Here is a 15,701-nt window from a genome sequence, read left to right on the forward strand (position 1 = left end):
ATCAAGTGATTGAAAACCTGGAGGAGGGGACATTTTTGAAAATAGTTAGACTTAGGTTTTTTTACAACTTTAGGGGTTACTGATCTAGCCATTTGCAAGCAGTTCTGTTCTGACGTAGTGTTTACAAAGCCCAGTAAAGGGTTAATACTTTCTGCCTGGAAACAAATATACAGAATAAAGTAAAAATAAACTGAGAACTCCTTATCTGCATACTTGAACCAGTGACTCAAGTGATGTTTATTAAGATAGATAAATTATATTAATTCCGCTTGTTATTTTTTTCTCATGATAATTTTCTTGTAAAAGTATTCAATCCACAAACATGAATATCTTTCATATGTGTAATTGTGATTTTTCCAAATGAAATGGGCATTTAGTTTATTTTCCAACAAATCAATCAACAATCTTTTTTGTGAAATGTTAAGCTGCCACCAAAGCAAACATTTCCTTTTCCTGCTCTTCTATATAGACATCCTAGCTTGAACCTAATGTGTTTGTAGCCAAGTGGTGCCTGAAATCTGACTATTAATGTTCTCAGGCACAATGCCCTGTGCCTTGAGAATGTACCTAATGTTCGAAGGTTCATGAAAACTGGGAAGAACCAGCTGTCACATGTCCTTCAGGGCATCTCATGCCGTAGTGGAAACTGGTGGTCTGAAGCTTCTCTACTCTCTCGTCACTAGTCATCTGTTGTTACGTCGCTCTCTTCCATGACGTCACTGCTCTGCCCTGCTATGGGCCCTTCCAATAGCCAGTGGCAGCAGAAAGCGACATGGACACAGCAGACTGGACCTTCCTATACTACAGCATAGAAGAAAAAAAAACTAGGACCTGACCTGGTATATGACTGGAGTTTTTGGTAAGTATTTTAGCTTTTTTAAAAATTTAAACAATAGAATATATACAGGCGTCGGCATGGTTATTTATTATCTCCGTAGAAAGGAGCTTTAACCACTAGGCCCTAAGTGCTACTATAAAGCAGCAATGCAATAGACACTTTTTTCTCTGCGTTGCTTTAAAACAGCACTTGGGCTCAATGCTTCTGGTGAATCCTGGTTGGGTTTAGCGCAGGAACTGGAAGCTACCATGTGTCAGTGTCAGCTACAGTTCAGCACTACCTGAGAGCCACATCATCAGATCAAACCTCCAGTCTTTTGATAAGGGGAACACTTCAGGGCTTATCTGAGAAGGAAAACCAGAGAATGATTAGGAAAACCCCATTAACATTTTATTGTCATCTGCAGGCCTTCCTTTAGCTTGATTTACTCCCCTTCCCTTTGTTCTAAAACCAACTCGTTTTCAATTTATCCTAAACTGGGATACCATAACCAATACATATAGTATCTTTAGGAAAAAGGGTTGTGGTGTTCTTAACACAGGGTTCACAATGTGGACATTTAAGTACAAATACATTTTGGTGGAGTTTTCCTTTAATAGTTGAAGTCAATTACAAGACTGCTGCTAAATATTCACACCATCATTCTGGAAATATAATTTCCATGGACTCTCAGTGACATTTTCAGCAAGTAGAAGTTTAAATGATACTAAAACTTGAAAGTGATTTCATTTATAGTGGCTAGGGTATGTGCAGACTGCTTTATGGGGTATGCATGGTTTTATGAACCATTGCTTAAATGAAAAGTGAAAGCATACAGTCACTGATTGTCGTTTGCATCATTAAAGTGATTTAGACATGTTCCTGTACAGTTGACTGTAAACTAAGTGAAACTAAAGATTCTTTCCCTTACGTTTCAGCTCTTCCAACAGCATTAGGACAATCAGCTAGGGTTAGGGCATTCTCATACTTTTGGTATTAAAGCATATAAAGAAAAAAAAGTAAATCTTGGAATACATGCAAATTTCCCAAAGTTTTTTGTCCCTTTAAACTTACTGTAAGTACAGAAAAATATCTGTTAATATGCTAGAAATAATGTAACCCCCCCACCTGCAATAATAATACCTGCTTTCTCTGCTATTTCTTTTTTTTCCAGCAGCCATTATGGCCTAGAGCTGAGTGACATAGCCTGCTCCAGCAGCCCCCTTGGAGACCCCATCCCGTATCTCAGGAGGCTGCAGGAGCCTTTTCACAGTGCAAGCAAGGGCCATGCTGGTGAAAATGGAGGGAGGGAGCCCGCATGTTCAGTGTAACAGTGTATCGCAGAAATCCCCATCACCTCATCTTGGACATGGTGTCCAATCATTAATAGCGCAGAAGGTGTATGTATATATATATATATATATATATATATATATATATATATATAGTGCATCCAGAAAGTATTAACAGCGCTTAACGTTTGCCACATTTTGTTATGTTACAGCCTTATTCCAAAATGCATTAAATCCATTTTTTCCCTCAACATTCTACAAACAATACCCCATAATGACAACGTGAAAGAAGTTCAATTTGAGATCTTTGCAATTTATTAAAAATAAAAAACGAAAAAAAAAAACATCTATTCACAGCCTTTGCTTTCTTGAAGCACCTTTGAATACTTTCTTGAAGCACCTTTAGCACCAATTACAGCCTCAAGTCGTTTTGAGTATGAGGCTACAAGCTTGGCACACCTATTTTTGGCCAATTTCCCCCATTCTTCTTTGCAGTACCTCTCAAGCTCCATCAGGTTGGATGGAGAGCGTCGATGCACAGCCATTTTCAGATCTCTCCAGAGATGTTCAATCGGGTTCAAGTCTGGGCTCCGGCTGAGCCACTCCAGGACATTCACAGAGTTGGCCTGTAGCCACTCCTTTGTTATGTGGGTTGTGTGCTTAGCGTTGTTGTCCTGTTGAAAAATGAACCGTCACCCCAGTCCAAGGTCCAGAGTGCTCTGGAACAGGTTTTCTTCAAGGATGTCTCTGTACATTGCTGCATTCGTCTTTACTTCGACCCTGACTAGTTTCCCAGTTCCTGCTACTGAACAACATCCCAACAGCATGATGCTGCCACCACCATGCTTCACTGTAGGGATGTATTGGCCAGGTGGTGAGCGGTGTCTGGTTTCCTCCAGACATGATGCTTGGCATTCAGGGAAAAGAGTTCAATCTTTGTTTCATCAGACCAGAGAGTTTTGTTTCTCATGGTCAGAGTCCCTCAGGTGCCTTTTGGCAAACTCCCAGCTGCCATTTGCCTTTTACTGAGGAGTGTCTTCCGTCTGGCTGCTCTACCATACAGGCCTGATTGGTGGAGTGCTGTCGAGATGGTTGTTCTTCTGGAAGGTTCTCCCCTCTCCACAGAGAAATGCTGGAGCTCTTTCAGAGTGACCATCGGGTGCTTGGTTACCTCCCTGGCTAAGGCCCTTCTCCCTCAATCGTTCATTTTGGCCAGGCGGCCCACTCTAGGACGATTCCTGGTGTTTCCAAACTTCTTCCATTTATGGCTGATGGAGGCCACTGTGCTCACTGGGTCCTTCAATGCTGCATACATTTTTCTGTAACCTTCCCCAGATCTGTGCCTTGATACGATCCTGTCTTGGACGTCTACAGACAATTCCTTGGACTTCATGGCTTGGTTTGTGCTCTGGCATGTACTGTTAACTGTGGGACCTTATAAAGACAGGTTTATGCCTTTCCTAATCATGTCAAATCATCTGAATTTCCCACAGGTGGACTCCAATCAAGTTGTGGAACCATCTCAAGCATGATCAGTGGGAACAGGATGCACCAGAGCTCAATTTTGAGTGTCATGGCAAAGGCTGTGAATACTTATGTACATGCTGTTTTTTTTTATTCTTTATTTTTAATGAATTGCAAAGATTTTAAAACGAACTCCCTTCACGTTGTCATTATAGGGTATTGTTTGTAGAATGTTGAGGAAAAAAATTAATTTAATGCATTTTGGAATAAGGCTGTAACATAACAAAATGTGGCAAAAGTTAAGCGCTGTGAATACTCTCTGGATGCACTATATATATATATATATATATATATATATATATATATACTCAGGTGGATTGGGTTTGAAGATTATAAAAGAAGGGAGTAAGAGTAAAATAAATCCAGGAGGTCCAAGCCATTCTAGATGTGTAAGGGTTTAATAAGGAAGCTTTGTATTTAGAAAGAGGGAGCTTGGTCAGGTGTAAGATCTACGCGACCCAGTTATTTCTCAGGTCATTGGGCATTTGTGCATAATATCACCTGTTGGACTGTCATTCAGATGAGACGGATATGTTTGCACTCTCATAATATATGTTACATAGGCTCTGCCTTATGTATTCAGCACCAACAGGCCTCTGGGATCTGGGGACTCAGTATAATAATATTTTGCATCCTTGCTACTGGAACCTGTTCAATATGGGAGATTTGAGTGTGAGAGATATACTTTTGTCTCTGTAATTCAGCGTAAAGGCAGTGAATATGGACTTCTATATTGTAATAAAGAAAGGGATGTTGTCATCTGGGGAAGCACAAGTACCTAATATATAAAGAAGAGGGAGTTTTGGATCGCACATGGGCATTACATGTGGCTTAAAACTGTGTAAAGGAGCAATGCAGGGCTTCTTTGCAAGGAAATGATGTCATCAAATGGCAGTGCTGTTCTGTCCCCACATGAAGGCGAATGAAGGTATAACTGATAATGGCTGTGTAACTTCCTACCTTCGTATCCAAGCAGTGGAGCAGACCGGACCGGCAGATGTTCAGGTTAGATGGATCCAAATGTATACACGAGAATGAAATCAGCGTGGGTTTATTTGGTCCAAAATACAGCGACAAACAGTGATACAATACTGTAAGGTAGTAGAGGTATTGATGCTGTCCTGTGATATCTTTCCTGAGGCTAACTGCTGGTCAAAAACTGATGCCTTCACAAGCCCAGGGTATTGAATGTCCTGTCACACAGCTATAATGCACATAAAAATGGCTGCAGGAAGTGACCAGAACCAAGGCTTGCCTAAAACCACGCCCAGCAGAGAAAACACTTACTAGCTATAACAAAGGCATGCAGCATGCAAATTCTGGCCAGCAGATGGCAGCAACAGATCAAGACATAGAAACAAACATGGTGAAATAAGAATTGGTGTTACAATGCACAGTTAAATAACAAATATGAGTGGAACAGCACACTCCCCGTCTGAAATTCCATAAGGGATTTCACTATGACGAATGTCCATAAAATATAAAACAACCTGTAACAAAGAACATGTTAGAATGCAATAAACATAACAATATAGTAGATTCCGAGTTGGAATAGAGAAGAACCACAAAGTTCAAGTTCAGTAGAGTTCACCCAGCAGGAATGTTCTCGGTGGGTAGTATCAAAATGAGTTCGTTAATTGGCCTTGCGAACATTTTAAGCTCACCCTTTCTGAAGATCTTCAACTCCACTTTACGGACCTTGCCATCCTTGCTAGGAAGAACCTTTGTAATTAGTCCCATAGGCCAGTCAATCCGCACGGTATGTTGCTCCTTCATTAACACGAGGTCACCTTCTTTTAGGTTTGGTTTGTGGTGTTGCCACTTTCTTCCTTGAAGAATATTAAGATACTCCTTTCGCCACCTGTTCCAGAAGTAATCAGCTAGGTATTGTACACGTTTCCATTGTTTTTGGTAGATATTCGCATGAGTAAATTCTCCACTAGGCATTAGTGTAATCTCAGCTTTTTGGGTAAGTAGGATAGCTGGAGTCAGTACAGCTGGTGTTTCAGGATCCATAGATACTGGCACGAGGGGTCTAGAATTGATGATGGCTGAAACTTCAGCGAGAAGGGTGACTAGAGTCTCATGTGTGAGTCTTGAAGAGTTTACATCCATCAACATAGAATTCAAGATGTTGCGTGAGATCCCAATCATTCTCTCCCAGGAGCCCCCCATGTGAGAACTATGAGGAGGATTGAAAATCCAGGTGCAACCCTTTTCCGCCAAGTGATCTTGAATGGATTTGGTGTCTATGTTCAGTTCTCTACAGGCTCCAATGAAGTTGCTTCCACGGTCAGACCTCAACTGTTTCACTGGTCCTCTGATTGCGAAGAACCGTCTTAAGGCATTAATAAGGCTGGATGTGTCCATGGATTCTATGACCTCTAAGTGAACGGTTCGCACACTCATGCAAGTAAATAGTACAGCCCAACGCTTACTGTTTGCGTGACCGCCACGGGTCCTGCGTGCGGACACCATCCATGGCCCGAAGACGTCTAGGCCAACGTAGGTGAAAGGCGGCTCTGTACATAGTCTGTCCGCAGGCAAATCAGCCATTTGTTGATGTAGTTGTTTTCCTCTAGCTCTGCGACAGTGAACACAGTCATGCAATACTTGGGCCACACGTCTTTTCATACCTATAATCCAAAGGCCAGCAGACCGTAACTTGCCCTCAGTGATTTGCCTGCCCTGGTGTTCAGTCTTTTTGTGGTAGTGTCGGATCAGCAAGACGGTGATATGGTGTTTGCTGGGAATGATGAGAGGATTTTGTTCTGCAACTCTTAGGTGGGCTTGATTCAAATGACCACCAACTCTGAGCAAGCCAAAACTGTCAATAACTGGATTTAAGTTGGCAAGAGGGCTTTTTATTGGAATCTGCTGTTTGTTGTACAAGCACTTCCATTCTACATTGAATTCCCCTTGTTGGACGTGACGTATTATGAGGGACTCACTATGAGAGATGTTCTCCGCAGAGAAGGGTTTATGGCAGACGTGCCAACCGTGACAATCCTTATCTTTGTGAGTATTGTGATAACATTTCGTAATGTGCACTAACCTTGCGATAGTCCTGACGAGTCTCATCCAACTGGAGAAACGTTCAAAGCGCTGGCAACCGAGGCTGGAGGTTTGCTTTGTTCCAGTGACCAATACACTAACTTCAGCACGGATTTCTGGATCATTATCCGGATCCTGGATGCTAAAAACTTCCTGTACACATTCGTCCGCCTGTCTTAGCAGAAACTCCGGACCTGTAAGCCAAGTAGAGTTAGTAAAGGAACCTACAGACATAGGTCTAGTGGCATGATCTGCTGGATTAGGTTCGGATGGTACATAGTACCATTGTTCAGGTTTGGAGGACCTCCTGATTCTCTCTATGCGGTTACTGACGTAAACATAAAATCGTCTCGTCTGATTGTAGATGTAACCTAAAACGACCTTACTGTCCGTGTAATACTGAACTTCATCTATGTTGACACCTAGTTCTTCTTGTATGAAGTCTGCAATCTCCACTGCTAACACAGTCCCACAGAGTTCAAGTCTGGGAATAGTATGATCAGGCTTGGGGGCTAACTTAGCCTTACCAAAGACGAATCCAACGTGATTTTGCTTGTTGGGTTCTGTGACCTTCAGATAGGCGACCGCTGCTATGGCCTCTGTGGAGGCGTCCGAGAACACGTGGAGTTCCTTCTTTACGCTAGAAGTAAGTGAGGTTTTAATACAGCATCTTGGGATGTGGATCTCATCCAAAGCACACAAAGATTGCTTCCAGGCTTCCCATTTTTGCTCTTTATCGGAGGGAAGTGGGGTATCCCAATCCTTGATGGTTTCAGAAAGCTGTCTCAGTAGGGATTTACCTTGTATGGCGATGGGCGCTACAAATCCCAGCGGATCAAATAGGCTGTTTACCACTGATAGGACACCACGTTTTGTGAATGGCTTGTCTGCACAACTTATTTGAAAACCAAAGGAGTCAGCCGAGAGATCCCATCTGAGGCCCAAGCTCCTCTGCACAGGTGGACTATCCAGTCCCAGGTTAATGTCTTTGAATCCAGGTGCATGATCACCTCGCTCGAAGGCTCTCATTACGGTTAGGCTGTTTGAAGCAATTTTGTGTAGTCTAAGTTTAGCTTGGTACAACATATTTTGAGTCCTTTTGAGCAGATCGATAGCCGCTTCTTCAGTTGGTAGCGATTTGAGCCCATCATCCACGTAGAAGTCTTTTTCCACAAAGTCTTTAGCATCTGTACCATACTCAGATTCCCCCTCTATTGCAGTTCTCCGAAGCCCGTAAGTCGCTACGGCTGGTGAAGGGCTGTTTTCAAACACATGTACCCTCATACGATACTCCATCATCTCTGCGTTGGTGTCATTGTCCTTGTACCACAGAAACCTGAGGAAATTCCGGTGGTCCTCTCGGACTACAAAACAATGGAACATCTGTTCAATGTCAGCAGTGATGGCGACAAGCTCTTTCCTGAATCTCATCAGCACTCCGACAAGGTTATTAGTCAGATTAGGACCTGTGAGAAGAATATCGTTAAGAGATACACCTTGATGTTTGGCGCTTGAATCAAAGACAACCCTAATTTGATTAGGTTTTCGTGGATGATATACTCCGAATGAAGGCAAGTACCAGCACTCGTCGTTCTTCCTTAAGGATGGAGCTGGTTCTGCATGGTTGTTACGGAATATTTTATCCATAAAGGCAACAATGTGTTCTCTCATTTCAGGCTTGCTGTTCATGGTACGCTGAAGAGAGTTAAATCTAGACAGAGCTTGTTCCCGGTTGTTCGGGAGTCTTACCCTATTAGCTCGGAAGGGTAATGGAGAAACCCAGTGATTGGTTTCGTCTTTAAAGAACTCACTGTCCATTATCTTGACAAATTCTCTGTCCTCTACTGACAAGGCTAGTTTATCGTCGTCCTTGGTTGTATGAAAGACTGATCTCCCCAAGTTGTCGGCAAAGAGGGGAGTAATGACGTCAGGTAGTTGTACAAGGCCTGGAGACTTCTCTTTCACCTCATAGTGATGAGGACACGGCTTAATGCAAGTTGTGCGTCCATCTGCACGCACGTACGTTTTGAAGGAGTCAATTCCTGGTTGATTTAAGCATACATTTCCTATGATTACCCATCCCAAGTCCAGTCTCTGGGCATATGGCGCATAGTCAGGACCATTACACTGTTGACGCACCTTGTGTACCCTTAGATTGTCTCTGCCGAGCAGGAGCAGAATATCGGCGTTGATGTCCATAGGTGGGATAACGTTGGCTAGGTGCCTTAGGTGAGGTTGGTGAAATGCAGCTTCTGGGGTAGGAATCTCATCCCTATGGTTGGGTATTTGATCGCATTCGATCAGCGTCGGTAAGGGTATTTCCGTATCCCCACTGACAGGAGAAGCGATGAATCCTTGTGCTCTTCTGCCGCTAGTCTCTATGCGGCCCGAGCAGGTGTTTAAGGTATAGGGTTCAGATGGTCCCTTTATTCCAAAGGCTTCAAAGAATTTAGGACCTGCTAGGGACCGGTTGCTTTGGTCGTCAATGATGGCATACATTTTTACTGCCTTTTCTGGTAGTCCCTCTGGGTAGACCTTGATTAAGCATATTCGGGCACAACATTTCTCGCACTGGCCCTCCCCACATACATCCAAGCATGAGCAGGAAACAGCAGTCGCTGCGTTAGCATGATTTTGGGGCTCCCCGCCATGACTTGGAGCAGGACTGGTGGTGACGGCAGTGGGTGAATCTCTGGAGAGTGGGATTGGGTGCATAGCTGAGGGATGTCTTTCGCTATGACACTCCTCACATTCGATGACAGATTTACAGTCCTTAGCCATGTGCTCCAATGAAGCGCAGCATCTGAAACATACCCCAAGCTCAGTGAGGATTTTCTTGCGCTCCTGTATGGTTTTGGATCTAAACCCTCTACATTTGTTCAGAGAGTGTGGTTTTTTATGAATGGGACATTCACGATTGAAGGTCTTATCTCCTGATGAGGTGGTGTACTGTTTACCCGTGGGTACTGCAGGAGATGGTAGGTTTCACGCTGCTCTTGAAGTCTCTGTGTTTATGCGTGATGCTTTCATACCTTGATGATGTTGCTGAAGCTGTAGTGTTGAACTCCAGGAAGTCGAGGCTGGGGTCATTCCTCATCTGGGACTGTTCATCGATAAACCTACAGAAGTGAATAAATGGGGGAAAGGTGATGTCATGCTCTCTTTTGTACCTTGAGACTGATGCCGCCCACTTTTCTTGCAGACTGTATGGTAGCTTCACGACAATTGGGTTCACTCCATGAGCTGTATCCAGGTAGCACAGCCCGGACAGACGAGGGTCACCCTTGGCAAGCTCCAGTTCCATGAGCAGATCACTTAAATCCTGAAGCTTCTGGACATCCTTGAGATTGATCCTTGGAACGTTCTGCGGTCTCTTGAATAGAGCCTTCTCTATTGCTTCTGCACTGCCGAAGGTACGTTCGAGTCTCTGCCAGGCGGCAGCAAGACCTGCTTCTGCTTGTCCCACGTAGACAGTTCTGAGGCTCTTGACACGATTCGTGGAGCCTGGGCCCAGCCATTTGATCAAGAGGTCAAACTCCTGCTCTGCGGTTAGGTTGAGGTTAGCGATGGCGGCCTTGAAGGTTGACTTCCAAGCTCTGTAGCTCTCTGCACGGTCATCAAATTTTGAGAGACTGGTGTTGATTAGCTCTCTGCTCACCATAAACCTGGCAAACTCAGACATATCTGATTTCTCGCTGCTTGTCACCATGACGACTTGTGATGCCCCTGGGGCGTAAGAGCTGCCTGGCGTGAAGGGGTGAGATGCTTCCGGGTAGAATGATGTAGCTGCAGGGTTAAGCTTTCGTTTAGCCTCTGTATATTGTGATGACTGCTGCTTGAGCTGTGGAGGTAGGCCAGAAAACGCCTGATAGCGATCTTTCTGTAACAACCGTCCTTGAGAGGGCACATCCGGGTAACGGTTATTAGGTTGCTCGGATGCTGTGGGTAGCACTGGTACCGCAGGTAGAGCTGACTTGGAGGTTTCAGTGTTGTCGGCTTGGACGTTACTGCAAACTGGGGGTGGCGCAGATACCTGATTCAGTACATAGTCACTGGTGCAGTCAACTGGATCATCTAACTCCTGTGGTAGCGAGCAGACTGGATCAAGACCTTGGCTCAATGCTTGCTCAAGTAGTCTTACTTTAGCTAATGCAATTTCCTCCTGCATCTCTGATTCAAAAATCTTTATTCGAGCCTCTGCTTCTGCCCTCTTGGCCTCTGCTTCTGCCTCTGCCCTCTTGGCCTCTGCCTCTGCTTCTGCCCTCTTGACCTCTGCCTCTGCTTCTGCCCTCTTGGCCTCTGCCTCTGCTTCTGCCCTCTTGGCCTCTGCCTTTGCAAGAGCTTCTTTTTCTGTGAAGGAGCGTCTCGCTTTGGATTGCTCTGCGTTTATGCGGACCTCTAGTAATCTGTCGCTCAAGGCTGAGCTTCTTGAGCACGATGATTTGTATGACCGAGAGGAATGTTTAGATGAATTTGATCTGTGTGATCTAGTTTCTTGCAAATGCGAGATACGGAGTTCCGCTTTACCTTTAACATCCAGCACCATGATGTCTCTTTGTCTGGCTATTGATTCTGCCTTGCTCAGTTCTGATAGGGCTTCATCGATATTAGAGTCTTTTAGAAAGGTTATATATCTTGTGGACAGTCTCTTGTATCTTTCTTGAGCTGTGTCCAGCCGCCCGATGGCAACTTGTAAGCTTGTGGCATCACCTGAGGAGGATCTAAGTCCGGACATGAGGGAGGAAACTCGTTCCCATTGCTCCTCCAGGTTATCACATAGCTCATCCTTTCGTGGTGTGATAATTTTCAATGACCTTTACTGTCGGTTTGAGAGAGCGTCTTGGTCGCACTACTTGTTCTGCTGGAAGTGTGGGTTCTGTTCCCTGCCCTTCATAATGATCAGTATCAGGTTGCATTTGCTTTATTTCATCACCGGGGAACTGTGCAAAGTCCTTTTCGGCCATTTTGACTTAAGGTGCGCTGTCTCTTTAAGAAAATGAACTTTTGAATTGGACGCTGAAAATCGCCGTACAGCTCCGATAGGGCACCTTGACAAAATTTCTAAGATATTTAGAATGAATTGCGGGGTTTTGCGGTGGCCACGGCAGTGTAAGGAACGTGCATAAACAGTACTTCTGTTATGCGAGCAAAAGTTAATATAGGACTTTAAGAATGGCTTGGCGAGTTGTGGAGGACTTCCAGGCGAGAGTATAGATACTGCGTATGTTCAGTGCTTCCGCATAGGCTTGTGGAACATGCACTGTAGCCGGGCAGATTTGCAGCAAGTGGGCCTGTTGCTAGGGAGATTCCTGAGTGTGGTATTGGACTCTGAGGGAATCTGTAGCGGGGTATGGACTTTAAGGCAGTTTTTGACTGTTCTGTCCCCACATGAAGGCGAATGAAGGTATAACTGATAATGGCTGTGTAACTTCCTACCTTCGTATCCAAGCAGTGGAGCAGACCGGACCGGCAGATGTTCAGGTTAGATGGATCCAAACGTATACACGAGAATGAAATCAGCGTGGGTTTATTTGGTCCAAAATACAGCAACAAACAGTGATACAATACTGTAAGGTAGTAGAGGTATTGATGCTGTCCTGTGATATCTTTCCTGAGGCTAACTGCTGGTCAAAAACTGATGCCTTCACAAGCCCAGGGTATTGAATGTCCTGTCACACAGCTATAAAGCACATAAAAATGGCTGCAGGAAGTGACCAGAACCAAGGCTTGCCTAAAACCACGCCCAGCAGAGAAAACACTTATTAGCTATAACAAAGGCATGCAGCATGCAAATTCTGGCCAGCAGATGGCAGCAACAGATCAAGACATAGAAACAAACATGGTGAAATAAGAATTGGTGTTACAATGCACAGTTAAATAACAAATATGAGTGGAACAGCACAAGTGCTGAAGGTGCTCCAGGAATCAAGCAAAAGATCCACTAGGTTTCTGATTTTCTTGGACTGGGGTTATCCATCTTGTTTTTAGTATTATGTGCTTTAATAAACTTTTTGCAGTTTTGTATATATCCCTTATTTTCATTTCTTGTTATTTTTTATTATAGTCTTTTTGGTTTGGGATAAACATATTTGTACACATTTAACAGCAAGCTATGATGGTTGCAACACGTGGAGAATATTTAACTATTTTTTGTAGGTATCTGATTTCCCGTAGACTTCTGATAGGTAACCAAGAGCCTGTTGTAGGCAACTAAAGTTAGGGTTCTTGAGACCCATGGGTAAATTGGGGTCCCCAAGGAAAGGAGCATGGGAACTCCATGGCTCCAATAGTCAGATGGCTTTTCAATGTTAAAATGATTGGACAAGAATGCCAGGGAAGACCAGGGAGAAGCTCATGGGAGGTTTCCCTGTTTCATGCTTACCCACAGTTTGGCGTTATGGTGGCAGTGCCAGTCAACCAACTGGGTTAGGTGTGATTCCTTGTACTATACCTCAACATCTGAGAGACTGATTTCACTATAATTTTTAGGTCAACTAAGGAGTGCGTGGTTTAGTTACGCTACTCCTAGTACCAAAAAAGGATACAACCATTGATTGTACCATAACTGTTCGCTTTTCTGTCCAAGGAAAGAATACATTGCTTGTGCACTGGAGAGCTTCTATTTACAAAAAGGCCAGCCCCCTTATTCCCACCAGTCATGTAATTGATAACAGTTGGTCTATGGGCAGGCTTAAGGGGTCTTGATTTCACTTTTTTTTCTAGCATACGCTGTGCTGTTAAGATGAACACTACCTTTGGTTGACGCTAGATCCAAACTAAGTTAACAAGTGATAACTTGCTACAGATAGGAAAATGCAGCTATTTTTTTGAGATTGCACTACATTAGTGTTAAAGAGTCTATTTATAATGAAATTCACTGTGCAAATGTCTTTGCATTCATATAGCCATCGCAAATAATTCCCATAGTGCATCAAACATGTTCATTTCTATGACTGTCTGCACTATTTAGTGGGTGTAATTCAATATTATTCTAGTTGAGGTATTGCAGAAAATTAATGCATTATGGCCACTAGGTGAAGCTGACGATCATAGGAAATAAAAATATTAGACACTTTTCAGGGATTATTGGTGACAGCTGTGTGAATGCTGAATGGACCACTTGTTGCATTTTAAAGGTAGGTAAAGGGCCACTTTCTCCAGACTTTGCTTTATATTAGTATCTGAAACCAGAACTATGTATATTTTGTTCCTGAAACCAATCACATTCTTAGTTGAACAGCTATAATTTTTCAGTGTATGGGTGACTTTTGTTGTAATACTATGGGCAACATTTCTCCGTTTGGTCATAGTAACAACCAAGAGTTTAACGTGCATGTTAAGGTAGCCCATTTATTTTCAATTAGTTTATATGCACATGAATCCGAACAAGCTCTATTTGTATTAATACAGCACATCACGCATAGATGTGAATTCATGTAGGTAGCGGTATGCTACTTGGCTGCGTTGAGGTCAGTGCCATCTTTATTATTGATTGGACCCTGGGTAAACATTTTCTTAGGTCCCTCCACCCCCCTCCCCCTGCTCACATGGAATTTTGCTCCCAACGTAATCTAATACATACAAGAGATAGCAGCTAGACTCAAAATCAGTTTACTGCAGCAGATCAGGCAGCGATTGTGATTGCTTGCCAGGGGTTATAGCACATCATTACAGCTCATTGACTGGTTGCTAGAGGTTACAACACATCATTTCTGCTTGTCGATTGGTTGCTAGAGGTTACTGCACATCATTAATGCTCACCCATTGGTTGCTAGTGCTGTGGGGGGAGAAGGTGTGAACAGTGGTAGTGCCGGGTGGAGGTATGGGATGTGTGACAGTGCTGGGGTGGTGGGATCAATAACAGAAGGGGAATGAGAGAGAAGGGGGTGATAGAGAGAGGGGTTGAGAGAGAGAGAGGAGGGATGAGAGGGAGTGGGGTGAGAGAAGGGACAGAGAATGGGGGAGTGAGAAAGAGAGAAGGGGTGTGAGAGAGAAGGGGAGAAGGAGGGGGTGTGAGAGAGAGAAAGGAGGGAGGTATGGAGAGATAGGGTGTGGGGTGTGAGAGAGAGTGAGATAGAGAGAGGGATGAGAGAGAGGGGGAATGAGGGGGCTGTGAGAGGGGGAATGAAAGAGAGGGAGTGGGGGAGAGAAAGGGGGATGGGAGAGAGAGGTGGGGTGAGAGAGAGGGGGAGTGAGAAACAGAGAGGGGTGAGAGAGAGAGAAGGGTTGAATGGGGGTGAGAAAAAGGAGAAAGTGGAAGAGGGGTGTTGGGGTGACAGAAAGAGGGAGTGAGAGAGAGTTGGGATGAGAGAGAGAGGGGTGAGAGAGGGGGGATGAGAAAGAGAGGAGTGAGAGAAGGGGGATGAGAGATAAGGGGGTGATCAAGAGGCGAGTAAGATAGAGAGAGGGAGAGAATGGGGGTGAGAGAGAGACCCCTAGCCCTGCCCCTGTCTGCAGTCCCTCTTGTGCCCCCCTGTACTAGTCCTAGTCTGTGGGTAGGTGAGTGTGATGCCTAGTACTTACCTCTCACCCGTCCTCATCCTCTGTACAGGGCCCCTGGTCAGCCTGTCCTCCTGTTGGTGTTGGAACTGGGAGCAGAGAGGAGGTTAAATAAGCAGTCCAGATTTTGGGAGGTGCCAGGGATGCTGCGCCCGCTGCTGCTCGCCTAAAGCAGGGAGGTAGTGAAGGTCTTCTCCCTCCCAGGCTCTCAGTCCTAGCCACTCTTGTGCTGCTAGCCTTCCCCGTGGCCTCTGTCTCTGGGGCCCACCCGATCGTCCTGTCAGCACCAGATTAGGCTGCCCTGCTTCCTGCCACCACCGGACTCTCCATGACAAGGGGCTCAAGGAGCAGCTGCCTTGGTCCCCATAATAATGACTGGGCCCAGGGCAGCTGCCCCATTTGCCCCACGTTAAAGACGGCCCTGGTTGAGGTGCAGTTCTAAATGAATAGCACTGTAACATGCTGCACTGCATTTCATGCGATGTGTAACACACAGTATAACGTGTACTTACATT

The 15,701-nt window shown here is 44.6% G+C and overlaps 1 protein-coding gene across 8 annotated transcripts in view; it reads left to right on the forward strand.

The window, feature by feature from the left end:
- Positions 1–15,701, forward strand: part of CACNA1D (calcium voltage-gated channel subunit alpha1 D) — a 537,089-nt gene that overhangs the window by 274,265 nt on the left and 247,123 nt on the right. The gene's annotated exons all lie outside the window — the stretch shown is intronic.

This window comes from Staurois parvus, unplaced genomic scaffold (genome assembly GCF_062004578.1).
Source record: "Staurois parvus isolate SC_StPar_1 unplaced genomic scaffold, SC_StPar_1.0 ptg000282l, whole genome shotgun sequence".
In the NCBI taxonomy this organism is placed as follows: domain Eukaryota; kingdom Metazoa; phylum Chordata; class Amphibia; order Anura; family Ranidae; genus Staurois; species Staurois parvus.